At 47.2% G+C, this 20,797-nt stretch overlaps 1 pseudogene; it reads right to left on the bottom strand.

Moving 5' to 3' along the window:
• Positions 1-15,669: 15,669 nt before the first annotated feature.
• LOC119048399 (cell division control protein 42 homolog) lies at positions 15,670-16,223 on the bottom strand (annotated as a pseudogene).
• Positions 16,224-20,797: the final 4,574 nt, after the last annotated feature.

The following is a 20,797-nucleotide window of genomic DNA, read 5'->3' as shown; positions in this document are numbered from 1 at the left end:
GGAGGGGAGCAGACTGCCTGAGTGCAATGGCTGCAGCAGTGTGGGGTTGACTCAGCGCCAGGATCCTGGAGTCTACTCCCTCAGTTCTCTCCCCAAAGCTTCTGTCCCCAGCCTCTCCTTTGGTGTCTCTAACCTACTCTGTCCCCACCTTTGCCAGAGCCCAGGGTAAGTGGGTACTAATGAAAATTTATGCATTGGCCCTTTAAACGGCTTTTTGTGTCTCCAGCCATCTGCCTCTGGCAGAGAGCAACCCTGCCACTTTTCACAGCTGGAGGCCATCTGAGTACTTTTCTGGCTCTAGTGCTATTGGCTGGAGAATCCCAGCTGAGGGTTTAGACCGCCCCCCCCCCCCGCCCCATTTCTCACGGGGATTCATCTGGCCATTTAAACATCCCTCTAACACCTCAGCTGCCACCTGTGGGCACCCAGCCAGCCCTCTCATGTCTCCACTGCACTCCTTACCAGTCACGTCACGCTGAAGTAGATTCTCCTGTCCATTCGTGGTTATAAGGCTTCTCTATCTCACTATTGTGTAGCTGTTTGCCCGGCCAAGGGGCTTAACTGAAGAACCCCTCAGGCTCTGCTTCACTGTGGCTGGAGCATGGAGTGAGGAGAGTGAGGAGCAAGGCTGCTGCAGAAGAAACAGCCAGGTCAAGAGCCTCACCTGCCTATTGAGGAGTATTGACCTTGCTGAGTGAATGTGCAGAGGCTTTTTGGTAGAGGAACAGAGGAGTAATACTAGAGGCTGACCCACTAGGCACTGTAGTGATCACTGCAGTGAACCCTGTAAGATGTGGTTGCAGTGGCTCTGACCTACGGTGGTGGTGGTAGTGGGGTGAGATTCAGCAAGTGACACTGGCAGGACTTGCCCAGTGCTGGATGCCCTGAGGGGCCAGCTGCTCTGCTGTGAGAGGGAAGCACCAGCCGGAATTCGTGGCATGTAATCAGCCTCAGCACAGCCCCCTGTCCCTGCAGCACCCCAGGAAGAACACGGCTCTGTCTGCAGTCCAGTGTGCCCCCAGTCTTCCTGGTAGGTGGTACACGGTGGGACAATGTGTCATGAGGTAACATCCCTGACTTCTGACTGGTGGCAGAAGGAAGGAAGTTCCAGCAGCACAGTGACAATCCCGGTCCTTATAGGAGGATACCGGTCATCATATCATTATCTGTTTGAGTATCTACCTCTGTCACCAGGCAGCCAGCGCCTGCGGCTGAGATAATGTCTTTATTCACTGCCCAGGGTGATACACACCTCAGTTCTTAAACCCAGGTGTGATGGGCTCATAGCTTCTTCATTTTTTCCTGGGATTAATTTTTGTTTTGAGGACACTTAGTCTTGTTTAACTCAGGAAACTTGTTCTTTTTCCCTGGAACACACAAGTGTGGCAAGTGGGGCTTTGTAGAGTGTGAGGGGGGGTCAGGCCCAGGTCTCAGGGGCTTCTTTGGTCCACTCCAAACAACATTTGACATCCCTGAGAAACCCTGGTGGGCCAAGGCCTGGGCCATCAGCTCCATGGGCTGTGGTAAGCCAACACAGTCCTCTCTGCTTGGATACTGACCTGCTTCCTCTCCCCTCACAAACCCAGGGATCGTTCTATGTTTCCTGATGTAGAGCCCAACCATACCTTTTCCCAGCCCCAGGACTGACTAGATGAGGTCTCTATGGTTTCCCACCACCACCAGGTGTGCAGAGGTCAGCCCAGAGCTCCCACACCAAGCTGAACCACTGGGATCTCTGGGGAGCTCAGCATATGGCCCCACCCTCCACCTGGGCAGTGGGAGCAGCCTAGCCTTTCTGGCTTTCTGGTGGCCATGTAGTGCCTGGGGCTCTGCCATCCCCTCCCCATGGCTCCCTCACTGTGGGGCTGTGAGAAGCTGGAACAAGGCCCCTTCTCAATGACCCATCAGTGTCTTAGGGTGCTTGTAAGGGAGCCATTATAATGAGGGCACATGAATGGGTAGAGCAGGACAGTGAAGAGCTGGTAGAGTAACAGGTGGGGCCCCAGGGCCCCAAGCGGGGCTGTGATGGAGCACTGGGGACAATGTAGGTGGTGACATCAGAAGTAACAGATATGAGGGAGGAGCTGTGACAGAACAGCCACCATAGGTGGCTTGATGGGGTTCAGTCTTTGTCCCCAAGTAAATGGGGCATTTACCTGGGGAACAAAGTAGTGTTACCGAACAACAAGAGGTCTGAGGGAGGGGCAATACAATATTTGGCCCACCTAGGGATGCCAAAAACTGCTATACAACAGGGGCCCCTCCCAAGGACAAAATACTAAAATCTACTGGGCCCTTCTGTCCGCCGCCAATTGGAAAGACATCTCTCACTGCCAGAGATTTGTGAAAAGGAAACAAAAATGTTTATTTAATGCTATTCAGGCCTAACGCCACTACTAAAATAGCAAAGTCCTTTAGGGTATACACCTACACCCACGCAGCTCTCCCTTCTCCCACTGTCCCAACTCTGGATACCATAAATCAGGAAAAGAGCACACGTCTGTGTTGCAGGCCGCTGGTGCCATCAGGTGTGTCGCCTTGCAGGATCTCCAGTTAATCCAAAGTACTGTGGTACCCTCTCATGGTCCACTGGCAAGAGTCCTTTGTACCCAGTTCCAGTCAAAGTCTCTGTTGCTTTTCAGGCCCCGCGGCCATAGGGGGCACCCCAAAGCCGCGTGGGCCTCTTCTACCAAAGCTGCAGGAGTCTGCGCTCTGTAGAGGCCTGCCCAAATAAGGCTAAGGTATTGAGACCTGCCCAAATAAGGCTAGGAAATTTTTAGGCGCCAACACCAGCTGCCCGCCAACAGCAGCCCAATCAGGAACTTTTGCCTTAGTTTGATTGAGCCAATAGCTAACCGCTACATCTGCTTCTGTATCCCTTGCTTGCTTGCTTGCCTGCCCCTATAAAAACCCAGTAGTCTGTAAGCCAGGCGCGACTTCCACTTTGGCGGCTCTGCGTAGCCGTGAGACTACGGTCTCGTTTGGGAAGTTCGCCCCTGCGCAGGTAAAACTTGGCCAATAAATTTACCATCAAATCGCTCTCAGTGTTCGGGGATTCCTTTCGCTCGCAACTTGAATAGAACATTTGGAGGCCCCAGCGAGATCTAAGGGAGTGTCTCCGGAGACTGAGACTACGAAGCCCGGGTAAGTTTGCCGCGGAATTTGGTTTGGGAGTCTAGACTCATTAGAGCCGCGAGGTGGTAGGCGAGACGTCGCCGGTAGTCCACCCGCGGGGTTCTCAAGGAGAGGACGCTCTCGAGAACCGGAGCTCTTGCTCCCGCGACTAGGTCGCATTTGGTTTTTGGTTTCGTTCCGCGCCGCGATTGAACGCGCTAGCGAAGTGTGAATGAGTGAAAAGACTGTAGTGCGCCATGGCCTGTTTGTGCGTGAGTGGACTGAGTGGAGAGGAGCGAGGTGTGTATTTCTGTGTGGGATATTGGTAGCCCTCATCCTTCTAATCGCAGGCGCTGTGAGAAGCGAGAAAAAGGTGTCCGCGATGGGACAAGGCGGCTCCACCTCAAACACTGCCCTTGACTGCTTACTAAACAATTTTTCTGACTTTCAGAATCGCGCTCGGGGCTATGGGGGTCCACCGCCAGACCCAGAAGTCCTGCGAACTTTCAGTGAAATTGAATGGCCGCCGTCTTTTGACGTAGGATGGCCGACGGAGGGGACTTTTGATCTGCCCCTCCTTTTCGCGGTCAGGCGGGTAGTATATGGGACCCCCCATCCAGATCAGATGATATATATATAGATGTGTGGGTAGACATAGCTACTGACCGCCCCGGTTACATACGCCGGTGTCAGTCTAATAGGCAGAGGAGGAGAAGGGCCATCTGCGTGGCGATGACACCGAGGCAGGCTCCCCGTCTGCAGACAGACAAAGGGTGCCGGCCTCAACGGGATCAGGCAGACGGGGAAAGGAAGAAGCTATACCCTGTCTTGCCTGAAGTACCTGAAGACCCGCTGTTGGCCCCTTCCGCTCCTCCCCCATATCGCCAACCCCTGCCCGACTCCGCGAGCGGGGAAAGGGAGAGAGTCCAGAGCCCTCCCCATACCCGCGGCGGTACTCAGTATGGGGGTGAAAGTTTGGCGCCAAGACCGGATGGCGCCGCCATTTTGCCTCTCAGAGAGGTGCCACCGGCACCGGACGCCCCATTACATGCACCACCGCGGCTAATATATGTCCCTTTCTCAACCAGTGATCTGTACAATTGGAAACTGCAAAATCCCCCGTTTTCTGAAAAGCCACAGGGATTAATTTCCCTGTTGGAGACCATATTTAGAACCCACCAGCCGACATGGGATGATTGCCAGCAAATTTTACAAACATTGTTCACTTCAGAAGAAAGAAATAGAATCATAAGAGAAGCTGTTAAAGCAGTTATAGGAGAAGAAAGGGAAACCGCGGGGGGGAGGAAAGAAGTATTAGACATATTACCTGAGCAACCCCCAAACTGGGACCCCAACACGAGCGGGGGAAGGGACGCACTACTCCAATATCGCCGGGCTCTGTTGAGGGGGGTGAAAGCAGCGGCTAAGAAACCAACAAATTTTAATAAAGTTAGTAAAGTAGTACAAGAGAGAGAAGAGTCCCCCGCCAGTTTTTTAAAAAGGCTAATTGAAGCCTACCGAGTGTACACTCCACTGGACCCCCAGGCCCCTGAGAACAGGCGACTTTTGAACATTGCTTTTGCAACCCAGGCAGCCCCCGACATTAAAAAAAAATTACAAAAAATTAAAAAATTTAAAAAAAAATATTAACAAACTTTTAGAAATTGCACAGAAAGTATATGTGAACAAAAATGACCCAAAAATAAAAAGAGCAAAAAAAATAACAAGGATCTTAATTACAGCCCAGGTAGACCTGAAAAAAGAACAAAAGAAAGAAAAGCCAAAAAGCCAGTGGCCAAGAATAGACAAAGATCAATGCGCCTTCTGCAAGGAAAAAGAGCACTGGAAAAAAAATTGCCCCAAACTGCGGGCAAAGAAGGCCAGTCCTGCGGTACTGCTTCAAACCTTAGATTGACGGGGCCAGGGCTCTATACTTGTTGGCTCCCAGGAGCCCATGGTCACCTTGAATGTCGAAAAGAAACCAGTAGACTTCCTGGTCGACACGGAAGCCACATTTTCTGTGTTAAAGCAACCTCGGGGGCAGAGTCAAAAGGCAACCACAAAGATTATAGGGACAACGGGTAAGGCCGAAGCATATCCCTGGACGACTGCCAGGATCACCAACTTGGGGCAAGGAACTATTACTCACTCCTTTTTAGTCATTCCAGATTGTCCGTACCCGTTACTTGAGAGAAATTTGTTACAGAAACTTCATGCCACTATAAGCTTTAAGCCATCAGAAACACTTGAGGAGACGAGTGTAGAGGTGACAGTCCCTCTGTCCGAAGAGTACTTGCTGGCGATACTCCCGGACAGCGAGGAGAAGGAAAACAGAATCCTGAAGAGACTGCAAACGCAAGTACCAGGGGTGTGGGCGGAGACAAACCCGCCTAAGTTAACTGTCCACCAACCGCCAGTGCTGGCCCAGCTGACCAGTACGGCCCAGCCGGTCCAGATCAGACAGTACCCTGTCCCAACACGAGCCAGGCAGGGAATTGCGGGGCACTTGCAACGCCTATTAGAGGCAGGCATTCTGAGGAAATGCCAGTCTGCATGGAACACCCCCCTCCTCCCTGTCCAAAAACCTGGGACCCAGGACTACCGACCGGTACAAGACTTGCAGAAAGTAAACGCTCGAGTTGAGACAATACACCCCACTGTGCCAAACCCGTATACCCTCTTGAGCTCGTTGCCCCCGACTCATACCTACTATTCTGTTCTGGACTTAAAGGACGCTTTCTTTTGTATACCTCTGGCCCCCCAGAGTCAGGAAATTTTTGCCTTCGAATGGAATGACCCTGATAATAGACTAACGGGGCAGTTCACATGGACCAGACTGCCCCAAGGGTTCAAAAACTCACCAACCATTTTCAATGAGGCCCTGAGTAAAGATCTCCAGGAGTTCAGGAGAACTCATCCTTCAATAGTCCCCCTCCAGTATATAAATGACATCTTAGTGGCAGCCCAGACACAGGAGGAATGCGAATCAGCTACACGAGACCTGCTCCGAGACCTCGAAAGAATAGGCTAGCTATAAGATCTAATAATAGACCAGCATTTGTCTCCAAAATTTCACAAGAATTAGCAAGTAGATTAGGTATCGATTAGAGACTCCATTATATTTATAAACCACAGAATTCAAGACAAGTAGAGAGAATAAATAAGACACTAAAAAAAACTTTAGTAAAAATAAAAAAAGAACATGAGTCAAGGGTTTGACTAATAAGAAAGAGAAAGAGGGAATGTAGAGGCCTGCCCAAATAAGGCTAAGGTATTGAGACCTGCCCAAATAAGGCTAGGAAATTTTTAGGCGCCAACACCAGCTGCCCGCCAACAGCAGCCCAATCAGGAACTTTTGCCTTAGTTTGATTGAGCCAATAGCTAACCGCTACATCTGCTTCTGTATCCCTTGCTTGCTTGCTTGCCTGCCCCTATAAAAACCCAGTAGTCTGTAAGCCAGGCGCGACTTCCACTTTGGCGGCTCTGCGTAGCCGTGAGACTACGGTCTCGTTTGGGAAGTTCGCCCCTGCGCAGGTAAAACTTGGCCAATAAATTTACCATCAAATCGCTCTCAGTGTTCGGGGATTCCTTTCGCTCGCAACTTGAATACAACACGCTCCACCAAAAGCATGTGGCTGTCTTCTTCACCTGGCTGCAGGGATCTCCATTCTGGAAAAGCTGCCTGGTTTTCCCTTTCACCTGGGAAGTTATGGCCTCATGTCCCGGAGCCAGTCTTCTCCAAGCTCTCACACAGGCACCTCTCACTCAGGAGCGCAGCCCCTCGTTTCCATTTTTCTGAGTCCCTCAGTTCCATCCTCACTCAGGAGTCAAGCCCCTCATTACCTCCTTAGTCCAAGTCCTCCTCACTCCCTTCTCACTCAAGAGTGCAGCCCCTAGTTACATTCTGAGTCCCCCGCTACTCCCTTCTCCCTGGCTCCAAACTTAGCCACAGCTATTTAACATATCTATGAAACCAGTTAAAGGTTATAGATATGTTAAATAATCATTCCAGAGGTTAGCTGCAAAACTATTGCTATGCAAAACAGCTCTCAATGGCCTGGCTCCATTCCTTTCTTCCCCCTGGGGGGAGGCGGTGAGGACATCTTAATATGTCTCTCCAATATTCCTATACACTTTGAATTCTGGACACCATTCCAAATCTTTTTTGGGGGGGCCCCCCTGGCTGCACCCTGTATCAGTAGCACCTGGTGAGTCCACTAAGGCTCCAATACTCCAGGTCCCTTCTCCAGACCCCCATGTTCCTTAGCCCCAGCTGTCAGGCTCATGGAGTTTTAGGAAAAATCATTCAGTCACATGAGGGAGGGTGTGGGTTTGCTCCTTTCCGTGTCAGGTTTTCTGAGTTTGGGGTCTAGTGTTAGGAACTTTCCACCATTGTCCTGGGAAGTCTCCAGGTCCTTCCTGAGATCCAGTGAGCAGGGGACATTACTTGCATGAGTGACAGTGACCGCACAGAGGGGTTTTCTCTCTGACAGTGGTCACTGGTCCTTCTTCTGGGCCAGGACACTGTGCCAGGGAGAACAGGAGCAGGCGTAGGGCCTGTGCCTGGCTCATTGAGTCCTAACACATATCCCAGGGAGAACTCAGCTCTCTGAGCTCTTACTTCTGGAGCAACAATCACTGCTGCCCATTGTTGCCTGGGCCCCCCTTGGCCAGGGATGCCCAGAAACAAACCAGGCTGTCCATTTCATTCCAGGAGATTCCTGAGCCCAGACATCTTCTGGGCACCCAAGCCTAGCAACTGGCTGAGCCCCTTGACCTTCCTGTGCAGGGGCTACTGGGAGAGGGTGGATGTACCCAGGAAGGAGGGGCCACTCCAGAGCACCAGCCAGCCTGGCTCTCGGGCAGCCTCCCTGGGCAGCAAGCGCACCTGGATGCAGCCCCAGCCCAGTGACTGAGGCTGTAGGAAGGACGTGCTCTGGCTCTGGGCCAGGCACTGCCTTCCACAGTCTCCACTAAGACCTGGGTTTGCTGATCCCTACAGTGGGCCCTCCAGGTCACCTTCTCTAGAATTCTCTGCTCCTGAGGTCACAAAGACAGGCCCTGAGGGAAAAGAGGCAGACAACTGAGATTCTAGAACTCCATGCTTGAGCCAGACTCTCATTCTCTCTCTGCATTGGCAGCGATGAAGAAGAAACGCGTCTCTTTTACTCCTGTTCCCAGACCACGCTCTCCCACTCCTCTTTCCTCTGCCTCTTCCCTCTCACTTGTTTCCCTCTCCCCCTGCCCTCCGCAGGCCCCCACTTCTGGGCCTCAGCCTGTTCCTCCCCATGCCCCCCGACCTCGCCAATCCAAGTTCCCATCTGTAGCTCCTCTCCTGCCAGCCCGCAAGGCCAGCAGCCTCTGCAGGTCCTCTGGGATCCCTGGCACCTCCCACCTTGCCAATGCCCCTTCCTTTCCTTCCCTCTCCCTTGCCCATGTGGTGTCCCACACTGCTAGTCAGTGTCCTTTCCTCCCGAATCCCCCTCCTAGCCCTTCTCTGCCCTCTAGCCCCCTGGGCAGAGGGTTCACTAGCCTTTCCCCACCTTCTGTGGAGTCACCACTTCCCGCCACCATCTCCCCTCCATGGGGTCATCCTGCAAACTTTGCCAGAGACCACGAGTCCCAGCCACAGGAGACCGTTCAAAGATTCAGATGTCAGATACCTGCTTTGTACAGGGAGCAGAATACGGTGGGAAGCAGCCACAGGTAATCCTGGTGGGAACCCTTGAAATCCAGGAAGCCTCTCTTCCCCCCCATCTCCACAGTGAGTTCTCAGGCATGTGGGTGTCTAGCCCATGTCACCGGGTGGATGCACCTCCTGGGCATTGGTGGAGGAGCAATGGTGCCCTGTTCCTGGTACATACCCTGCTCCCCAAACCAGCCTTTCTGGGATAGAGTGACTAGGGTCCCTCTGGCAGAACAAGGACTGTCTGGGTTGGGGGTGGGGGGAGGGGACTGTGGCAGTGGGAAGAGAGGTGAAACCCTGCTGTAAAGTATTGGGGCCTAGAGGCTAGGGGAGGTCAGGGACCCTGCTGGGGCAAAGCACCCTGTTCACTGTGGTCCTGGGCACTCAGAGGGCAGTTGCTGAGCTCTGCAGTTGAGCCGGCCCTCAGCTTCACTGGGTCAGGGCCATGTTCCTGCAGCCTCCCTGGGGCCAGCTGTAGGCCTCTGGGGGTGTGGAGAATGTTGCTCCTGGAGGTGAAGGCTGTCTCCAGGGGCCCCTCTGAGACCTTGGAGGACACCACATCACGCACCATCCTTCTCTCCCTTCCCTGCAGGGCCCAGGACAGCCAGGGCTACTCCCGTTTCCCTTCTCTGACACAAGCAAGGAGAACCCTGACTGGCCAGACAATGCAGAACCCACATCCCAACTCTCCTGTTGGCCCAGCTGATCCAAGCAGCTTGAGAGTGGATGGCCAAAAATCGGCATATTTCCCCCGTGTCCCTAAGAAGGTGAGTTGGGAGTGCTGACTTAGTGTGGGGAGGGGGGACCCCTGGACACTCAGAAACCACTCAGGCTGCCTGCCCCTCAAAGGGGGCCCACCTGGGCTGGCTGTCCTGACCACAGCCTGCTGTGCTCAGGGTCCAGAATGATGCTCTCTTTTGTCCTCTGTAGCCTCCTCAGTTTTAATCACCACATTCGGGCCGGGTGAGGTCAGGCACCGAAGACACACCCTGCGACTGGCACCACCTCACCAGGAAGTACAGCATTTGCAGCCCATGGGAGCCTTACCCCTCCTGCCTCTACCTTCCAATTTGCAAAGATCATCAGGTGACGCGGCCTGCCAGGACCCCAACCTCGTACCCTGCTTTCTAATGCCAAGAGCAGGTGGGGAGTCAGGCTGAGTTTGAGGATCTGCTCCACAAGAACCTTCTCGACCAGTTAGCTGGCTTCCCCTCTCTGTGCATCTGCTGGCAGGGGGGTGTTGGTCCCACCCTGAGTGGGCACCAGGCACAGTGCCCACTTGGCTTCCTGGTCCAGGCACAGGCCAAAAGCCAAGTAAGAACTCCCTGCCGGAGGCTCCAGCGTCCCCAGGCCCAGCATGGCAGGACTGGAGGGTGGGAGGACTGGCTGGCTCTGGGGCTGCCTCCCAGCTGCAGCCTGGGTGCTGTCCAGTCAGGGGAAGAGTCATGGCCTGATCCTGCTTCCAGAAGAATGACCACTTCTCCTACGGCACCTGACTTCTGGCCCCAAATTCCTCCTGGCTATGTTCTCTCTCAACACATACACAGCAGTCCTCCAAATCAGATATGGGTCACCTTGGTCCATGAGAGACCACACACTGCTCTGCACACCTGATTCCTCTCCATTTTTGATGGAGCAAATGGGCACATTTGGGCCTGTGTTACTGCTAGAGACCCACGGACAGTTGTGCTTTGGAGTTGACAAGCCCTTCAGTTTCCTGCTCAGTGACTAGGAGTCACCGCTAAGAATCCCTGTGGAGCCAGCAGTACGAGGCCCAGACTCCTGCAGTCTGGGGGAGGAAGCCAGGTAGCCTGGAGGACACATACTGTCCTTTCAGGACCACAGAGGTGGTCAGCTTCTATGAATACATCCCCAGACCACACCCCCGCTTTTACATTTGGAAGCTCCTCCTGGAGTCATCTGGGGCTCCAAATAGCCCCACCCCTGAGGCCCCTGCTTTCTTTCCATGACCTGAGCCTATTCCGGACACTAGTATCTCAGACAGGATACACCAAGGACAGAGCTGTGCCATGCTACACAAGAAACCCATGACTCAGCACCTTGGGGCCATGTGACAGGAGCCTTGTCCCCTAGAGCTCCTCAGCCCCCAGCCCAAGGAACAACTGGGTTCTTGGAGGCTCAGCCCAGGTCCCAGGACTGCAGGGCAATGGAGAAACCTGAGGAAGATGCTTGTGGGGAGGGGTCATGGTTGCTAGTCCCCTCGCTCTGCATCTTACAAACTTGCCCTCTCAAGAGATGCATCTGACATGCAAGTGGGGAGGTGGGAGCCATGTTGTAGCCAAAATTCCTTCCCAAGTGCTACTTGGGAGCAATGTTTAGTGAGCTCTCAAGAAAGACCAGGCCCTTCTGCCAGCAATGGAAGCTGTTGTTTAACCGAGACCTGTACGAGGTGCAGCTGAAGTCAACGTTCCCACAAACACGTGATTTGACTTGGAGGCTTTATTTCTTCCCACCCAGAAGGACATCCTGCAATTCCCTGAGGGAAATGAAAAGGAGGCAAGATCATAAGACCTCAGGGAGAGCTCCAGGCTGCCCCAAGGCCAAGGAGGGAGGGTGACTGCATGAGGGCCCAGGGTCCCCTTGGAGCTCTGCCTCTAGGAGTCCCAGAGACTTCCGTGTTGCCCAGAGCTGGTAGAGGGCTGGGGATCTCCCCTGACTCTCCTTCTCACTCCAGGCTCCCAGCACCCCTCAGCCTTCCCTTGTCTTTCCTCCAAGTGGTAGAAAATAGTTGTTAAAACTATTTCACAGAAGCACAGGCAGAAGGCCAGGGTATGCGGGGCTGACTAGATCATTTTTGGTAACCTGGTTACAGAATGATAATTTTGATTGTTCTTAATGTGTTTTATAATGAATAAACAGTGTCAAATGCTCTTTTGTAAAGATAATTGATTCCATCTGAAGCCCATCCTGACGGCTTCACTTCTTCAAGGGGCAGCTCAGAAGGCCCTGGCCTGAGCTTTTACATCGCCTACCAACCATCAGCATGAGGATGACAAACCAAATTTTAGAGCACTCACACATCTGGTGTCCCATGGTGCATTTTTTCTATTTTACTTGTGATCCAACAGCATCTGTGCTACATAGTTTACAGACTTTGACAAATTATCAGTAATGTTCTAGATGAGACCTGTGTCATGTGATTGTTCTTTCTGAATCAGCCAGGGCAAGGCTTTTTTCAGTGGCTTCCATTTTGACCCAGAATCCACAGAACAGTTAGTTGCTAATTATTCTATATTTTTATGGAATGTTAAGTCATAAGGCCCAAACTAAAACCAGGCTATCCTTTTCAAGGGAACCTATTCAAACTTTGTTAAATTTGTGTCTAATTTGTTAACACATGTTTACAATGTGTCAATAAACTTAGGAGACTAGGGAGACCAAAGGAAGACTAGGGCACCATTTTTTAGCAAAGGAGATTCAGCTCAGTTTGGACTCAAGAGTCACCATGTCATCCTGAAGGTTTATTCCCCTCTCCATTCATCCAAGGTTATAAGGCTTATCTCTTGCTATTGTTGCAGTTGTTTGTTTGAGTGATTTCTCCATAATTTAGTTGTAATTCCAGATTGGTTTTGGGAGGTGGGACATTTACTTCCATTTGCTCCTCTGCCATCTTGCCTGCTCCCCCACATTTTTATTGTAATAGAAAATAATCTTAAACTAAATAGAAAGCCTAAGTAGTGGCATTTCAGATATCAACAAGTTAGGTAAGGAGATTAACTAATCAACTCAAGTTAATATGATGTATCAGACACTGGCACTATTGCAAACCACTCTGCCCAGAGCTGTATCCTGGGTAAGCAAGAGTCCACACAGCTGGTCCTTCTGGTCTTTCTGAGGGGTCCATTCCCCCTTTCTCCTGCAGACCCACTTGCATCATTTTCCTTTCTCTTCCATCTTATTTCCTTCAAAACAAGTTAAAATCCCTTTTGATTTCTCATTGTCATAGAGTAACAGAAAAAAGTTAATCAAGAGGTGAACTACATGATAAATTATATAATCATAGGAAAATTTGGAAAGTTATTGTGAGCATCAACCCTACTGACCTGTAAAAGAGTGCTGGTCTCTATTCTCTGGCATACCCGCAACTCCTCCTTGGGCGCACCCAATATAGTTCAGATTCCTTTTATTCTCTTCCTCATCACTAGGAGCAGAATATCTCTTAGCTTCCATGAGATCAGTACAGTTTGAGCCCAGGCATGGCATGGCATCCTACCTGGTTTGGTCTTAGCTCTGCCACTTGTATGAATTTGGGCACCTCACCCTTCTGTGCCTCAGGTTCTTCCTTCCCTGTGATGCAAATAATAGTAGCATCTCTTTATAGAGTTGTTACAAAACCCAAATAACACATATGCATATAGCTCAGTGTAGTGCCAAGCACATGGTATACAATTAATCTGTTAGCTGGAAATAATAACCACCATCCTGTGGGAAAATCCAAATGAATGTCTCCGCTTTTTTTTTAGTCTTTTTTTGCTGGCAACTACATCAAAAACAGGCCCAGCCTCCCAGACCCCAGAATTCAGAATCAATCACTGATCTGCATCTTCATGACAACGGGAGAGAATCATATTTAAAAAGATAAATCTTTTCATTTATGGAAGAAATGCACACTAGTCAGTGATCTAGTGATTGAAAGACCAACGGAAAGTCCTATAAGGAGACTGAAAACATAATATATTGTCACCATGTCATTTGGTAAATTATTACTGTGTTTTTTTTCCAAGAAAGTCATCAGACAATGGAGTGAAAGATTTGTCTGGATTTTTTCCTCTGCTTCTTCTTTTTTGATCTGAGATCCATAGTGCTGTCCTTTGAAGAGTGGGTTTCTGATGTTGCTGACAAGCTGCAAGTGGCTTTCTGAGCAGACCTGTGACCATTCAACATTCTCTTTTACATGTTTTGTTGACTCTAAGGTGGAAGTTTGGTAACTATTTTGGCTGATTTACAAATGCAAAACATGACAGGTACATTCTAGGTCTGAACATGGGACAACCAGATACCCTGCCTGTCTTAAGCATGAACCCACACAGAGCTCTATCCAAACATTTAGGACCATGTCTGCAGAACACCTCAGAGTCCCCCAAACACCACGAATCATTTACAAATGAATGGCTATGTTCTCTACACAAAGTGACTGGGTGGGCAGAGACAAAAAAAGGTGTAATTTTAAAAAATTTTCCTGGTGAGTAGGATGCGAGTTTTGTGATTTCTGTAAACCATACAGATTGTGCTTTCCCTGAATATTTATCATACACATTAGTAAGAAAGAATCAAGGAAAATCAATGAAATTTATTTTATTTTTTGAAGGAACTTTAGGTACCACCTGAATTTGCTAATACCTGAGTTCTGAATTTGAAATTTCTTGGGATAACCTTTTAGGCTACATATTCAGTAATGTAAATTATTTACTTTAAGATTTTTTATTTTATTTAATTTATTTTGAAGGGTATTTTTTGTTTGTTCAATACATCTGAAAAGAATGCATATACAAAGAATTGAGACACAAGAAAGCATCAGTTCAACAGTAATGAATCTACAAGAATTAGGATTTGGGGAAGGTGGAGAAGATTACCTAAATATTTTTTAAAAATGGAAACTGCAACCAAAATAAGCTGATAAAATCCTTATTAACACTCATGAAGAGTCTTCATGAGACTCTCTCCATGATTTTTATTAAACTAGAGAGCCTCAACTGCCTCCTCTAGGGCTCCTCAAGCAAAACAGAAAACTAGGGAAGTCCTCTGACTGGTCCCCATGTTGTTGAATTGTTCTCCTCAACCCTACCCACCCCACCCCTAGCTTCTTAATGAAGCAGTTCTCCATCCTCATAACTTGAAAGAGGATGTGAATCATTCCACAGACATCTGTCATCTAGCACCACCCCTCATATATACCAGGTCTTCAGCTGTGTGCTAGAACACCATATCATACGCTATTAAGTTGCAAATCTATGCTAAGCATATAAGAAATGACTGACAAGGAAATGATGTTTTTAAAAATTATGTACTAAACCCATTTGATATTATTTTAAAAGTGCAATACTTTTCTTAGCAATAAAAGAAGTGAGAAACTAATGTCAAAAAATCAGCAAAAAAAAAAATCAGCAAATGGCTAACAAATTTCCTTGAAAGTCAGTCACATCTATAGTGCATCCTAGAAAAGAGGAGGGGCAAGATAGGTTCTGCCCACTCTCATAAGTTTCATCAAATACTGAACCTATTCAAGGGTGGAGAGAAAAGGCAACTTTCAAAAAAGAGTATGTTATTAAATGAGGCATTTACTGTACTCCTTCCTACGAGCACCAGGTGGGGAACATGTTTTCTAAACTAGATCCAGGAAGTGGAATGTGGAATCACTCCATCCTCCCTGCTAAAGGGCTGTCCAATGGTTAATGAATTTTAAAAAATGACTAAATAAAAACAGCCCCCCCCCATGCTCCATCCCAAAAGAGAAAGAAAAGAAATAAAAGTAAATGTCCCAGATCACTGTCCAGAGTGGAACTTTGGAGCAGCTTCAACAACCTGAATTAATCTGTTACAGAGTCATGACAAACATGCATTGCTTTTAAACAAACTAACAAAAATTTTGTTTTTTCAAAACAACAAAACAAAAAACTAGTACTTACCACTTTTCTGACAATACACAATTACTCAAAATTAACGAGCACTGAGAGGCGGAAAGGGACCATACCTATGGGCCTCGTTTCACATGAGTGCATGAGGGCAGGTGCAGGGCATTTGTCATTATTGCAAAAATGAATTTTAATTTTTAATCTTTAGTTTGATGTAAACATTGCTTTTAGTAAGATGCTGACACCAGCTGTGCAGAAAGGGCCCTGGAGAGATGTTCATAGCAGTACACACCTGTGGTTCTTCTTCAGTTCTGGAGGCTCTGGGGCAGCCAGTATTGCTTCACCAGGTACATTCTTTAGGCTTTTCTATGTGAGCCCAGAACACTCCACATCTCAGGCCAGCTTTTTAGCAATCTCTGGAGTGATAGGCTTCTGTTTGTTGTTGGCAAGTTTCTCAGTAGTTGAGGGGTCATCTTTGAGATCAATTTGGGTCCCAACAAGCAAGAAAGGAGTCTTTGGACAGTGGTGAGTTATCTCAGGCATCCACTTTTCTTTTATGTTTTCAAATGAGGATAAGAGAACACTGAAAAACAGACTAGAAATACATCTGTTTGTGGATAATGCAACGGTCATAATCTGTCATAATCCTCTTGCCCTGTAGTATCAAAAAGTCCAAGAGTATATGGCTACACAATTGTAACTGTGACAGCATAATTGTCAAAAACAGTTGCTACATACCCAGATGAAAATTTGTTTGTTGTGTAGGATATCAGGGGACATGTTTTACCAATGGCACCATCACCCACAACAATGCACTTAATAGTCTGCATTGCTGAAACAGTTTTCTATCCACTTTAAATATTTCAAATCCAATGATGACCTCAGCATCTCCACTGGGGTGTTGGCAGCACTGCATGGGGTCTCCTCCTACTTAAAGATTTTTTAGATCAAAGTTACCTTTATATATTCCCAACCTAAAGTTTCCATATACTTCTGAGCCTAAATTGATATATCTAGATTGTCACTGATTACTTTTTTTTTTTTACAGGCTCTGTCCAATATAACTTTCTGTGATTTTGGAAATGTCCACTCTCTTTGTCATCTGTAGCAACTAGTCACAAATGGAAATGGATTTTAAATTTAACTTAATTTTAATTCATTTCAACTTCTGTTTTAATAGCCTACATGGCTAGTAGCCACCTTATTGGACAGAGGGGGTTTGGACCACTCCGTTGGAGGGACGTCAGAGAACCGAGGAGTTCTGAGCTTGGCTGAGGTTAGGTAGAAGCAGAGCTGCAGTGTGCCCACTGCTCCCATCCCCCAGCCCCGCCCAAGTCTCAGGCACAAAGCCTCTCCTGGACTCCCTGCTCCTCCCTTCTGGGTACCTGCAAGTGATCATCTGTGTTCCTCTCCTGGTCCTGTGTGTGTGCCGCCCTGTGTTTCTAGCTTTTACCCTGTAGGTCAATTCTCTGTGTCCCCTGAGACTGTGAATGTGTGGCACTGTCAGGCCACTGGAAGGTCCTGTCCCAACACAGGTTGAAGAACCAACTCAAACAAAAGCAAAACAGGAAGACCATGGACCAAGATTTGTGAAATTTATCCTGAACTCACCTTGACCCCCTCTGTACTCCTGCCCCTTTCCACCTCTCTTTCATCCTCACTTGCTTTTTAGGAACACGTTACTGTTTTTCTCTGTCATTCTGTTTCCCTTATTCATGTCTCCTTGCTTTGACCATCCACCTCTATTTCCTCATTAGTACCTATCTCTAGTTTTTGGTACCTTGACCTACCTACTGTGCTTCCTGAGAACTGACCTCTTGGGGGTGAAAACAGGTGTCTTCCTGAGGCCAGAGCCAGGGCCAGGGCCAGATCCTGCCTGGGACTCTGAGGTTATGTGCTTCCTCCATTCAGTACAGGAACCCACAAATACTTATTGATTGCTTAACACGGACAAAAACCTATTTTAAAAAGAGATTTCTGGTTTGCCTTGCTTCTCAGTTGTACAACACACGCAGTTGCTTTGCAAAAGTAAAATCAAAACCATTGACTACATGGGGATCTAAGCTGTCCATCCAACCTGCTTCCTCCTCTCTGTGATTTTTTTTAACATAAAAAGGTAGGGATTTAATTATCTCACCTAACAGGAAGTTATAGGTAAGTGGTTCCAGGGTTTGCTTTTTTGCAACTGGATTAAAAAAATGTGGTGTAATATACCATTTTAACATTTAATGTACAGTTTAAGGGCATTAAGTACATTCACATTGTTGTACAACTATCACCACTATCCATCTCTGGAGTCTTTTTATCACCTCCAACTGAATTCTGTATCCTTTAAACAATTACTCCCAATTCCCTTGTCCCTCAACTCTCTAGTCTAAAACCACTATTTTACTTTCTGTCTCTGTCAGTTTAATTATGTAAGTGGAATCATAGGGTATTGGTGTCTGGCTTATTTCTCTTAGCATAGTATATTCTAGGTTTATTCATGTTGTAGCACATATTAGAAATTTGTTCCCTTTTAAGAGTGAACACTATTCCATTGTCCGTATATACATGGGAATATTATTTATCCAGTCATCCATTGATGGACCCTTTGGTTGTTTCCACCTTTTGGCTATTGCTGGAATAATGCGGCTATGAACATTAATGTACAAATACCCATTTGAGTCTTTGCTTTCAGTTCTTTTGGCTATAACCCAGAAGTGGAATTGTTAGATCATACGGTAGTTCTAAGTTTGATTTTTTTGAGGGACAACCATACTATTTTCCATAGTGGTTGTACCATCTTACATTCTTACCAGCATTGCACATATATTCTGGTGTCTTCACATCCTCACCAACACTTGTTATTTATTTATTTATTTATTTATTTATTTATTTATTTATTTATCCATATGTGTTCTTTGGAAACGTGTCTGTTCTCCAAATACTTTGCACATGTTTGAATAAGGCCTTCCCCCCTACAACTGTTGAGTTATAGGAATTCTTTATATACTCTAGATATTAACCCCTTATAAGATATATGATTTGCACTTCCACCAAGATGGAGGTGTAGATGAAAGTACTGTACTTTCTCACACAACTAATTTTAAAAATAATAAAGTTTTAGCAACAAAAACACAGCCGAACCACAGAAAATTGAACTATATGGAAGTCTGACAACAATGAACCCTTCAGCCAAATGGGTAAGAGGGGTAGAGCCAGCAACAGAGCGGGGTTGGGCAGGAAAGATCCACCGGACCGACCTGGGCATGCGACCCAGGTGTACCAGCAACTGTGGGCGGATCCCAGGTGTGGAGTAGCAGGCAGACCCACTGAGGGTGCAAGGCGGTGGTCTCACTGAGGGCTGACCATGGTCACATATTCGTGTGCAGATAAACCGGTAAAGGAGCAAGCGGTGAGACAGACTGTGCAGGCCCCACTGGTGGGAAGCAGCAGAGGGGACCGCTATTGTCCCTCTCTGACCCTACCCCCACATACAGGGTCACAAACCAGCAACCTGGGTCGCCCTGCCCTGGAGAATATCTAAGGCTCTGCCCCTCATATGTAACAGGCACAAACAGATAAAAACATGGCTCAAGAACAACTCAGAGCCCCAGAGCTGATTATCTAAGTGATGAAGAAATAGCCAAACTTTCAGATGCACAGCTCAAAACACTGGTGATCAGGATGCTCACAGAACTGGTTGATTTTAGTCACAAATTAGAGGAACATATGAAGGCTAAACTAATTGAAATGAATGGAAATGCACAAGAAACCAATAGCTATGGAAAGGAAACTGGGACTCATATCAAAGGAGTGGACCAGAAAGAGGAAAAAAATGACCAAACAGAAAAGGATGAGGAAACAAGAATTCAAAAAAAATGAGGAGAGGCTCAGGAACCTTCAGGACATCTTTAAACATTCCAACATTTGAATTATAGGGGTACCAGAAGGGGAAGAGGAACAGCCACGAGTGGAAAACTTATTTGAACAAATAATAAAGGAGAACTTCCCCAACTTGGCAAAGGAAATAGACTTCCAGGAAGTCCAGGAAGCTCGGAGAGTCCCAAGGAAGTTGGACCCAAGAAGGAACACACAAAGGCACATCATAATTACATTAGCCAAGATTAAAATGAAGGAGAGAATCCTAGAAGCAGCAAGAGATAAGGGGACAGTCACCTACAAAGGAGCTCCCATTAGACTGTCAGCTGATTTCTCAAAAGAGACCTTACAGGCAAGAAGGGGCTGGAAAGAAGTATTCCAAGTCATGAAATCCAAAGACCTACAACCAAGATTGATCTATTGTGCAAAGCTTTCATTTAGAATGGAAGGGCAGATAAAGTGCTTCTCAGATAAGATCAAATTCAAGGAGTTCATCATCATCACGCCCTTATTATATGAAATGTTAAAGGAACTTATCTAAGAAAAAGAAGATGAAAAATATGAACAGTAAAAGGACAGCAAACTCACAGTTATTAAGAACCACACCTAAAACAAAAGCAAACTAAGAGGACAACTAGATCAGGAGCAGAACCATAGAAATGAAGATCACATGGAGGATTAGCAACAGTGGAGTGGGAGAAGAAGGAGAAGGGGGGAGAAGGTACAGAAAATAAGTAGCATAGACGGTAGGTAGAAAATAGGGGGGAGGGCAAGAATAGTATGGGAAATATAGAATCTAAAGAACTTGAGACATGTGGTCATAAACTAAAAGGGGGGAATGGTGGGGGAGGGGGTGTGCAGGGCAGAGGGGAATGAAGGGGGGATATAGAACAACTGTAATGGCATAATCAATGAGAATATATTTAAAAAAAGATATATGATTTGCAAATATTTTCTCCCATGCTGTGGTTTGCCTTTTTACTCTGTTGAGTGTCCTTTGATGTACAAAAGTTTTTAACTTTGATGAAGAGCAGTTTATCTGTTGTCTGTGTTTTTGGTGCCATAGCCAAGGCATCATTGCCAAATCCAATATCATGAAGCTGTTATACCTTTGTTTTCTTCTAAGAGTTATATTGTTTTTGTTGTTATGTTTAAGTCTTCAATCTATTTTGAGTTAATTTCAGTATATAATGTAAAGTAAGAGACCGGTTTTGTTCTTGTGCTTATTTAGGTTTATATCTGGGCTCTTCAGTTTTAAGTTCTTTTTATTCTCTGACTTTATCAGCCTAAGTGTGATTATATATATATATATATCCTCATTGTCACAAAATTGCTGCCTCAGCACCACATATATCCTATATCCATGTTTAAATACAAGACCTAAGGATGTGGAAGTATATGTTCCTCTCTTATTTAATCAGAAGTATTTTCCAGGAGTCCCCTGGCCCCAGCAGATTCCTCTTTAAGCAATGTTTTGCAGAAGCCAGATTGTACCTGCTTATGAAAACAGATTATTACATTTTCTAGAATTTTGTGAGCT

This window comes from Artibeus jamaicensis, unplaced genomic scaffold (assembly GCF_021234435.1).
Source record: "Artibeus jamaicensis isolate MK-2021 breed Jamaican fruit bat unplaced genomic scaffold, CSHL_Jam_final contig_1284, whole genome shotgun sequence".
In the NCBI taxonomy this organism is placed as follows: Eukaryota; Metazoa; Chordata; class Mammalia; order Chiroptera; family Phyllostomidae; genus Artibeus; species Artibeus jamaicensis.
Note: the sequence above shows the minus strand (reverse complement) of the source record. Positions and strands in the feature narration are given on the sequence as shown.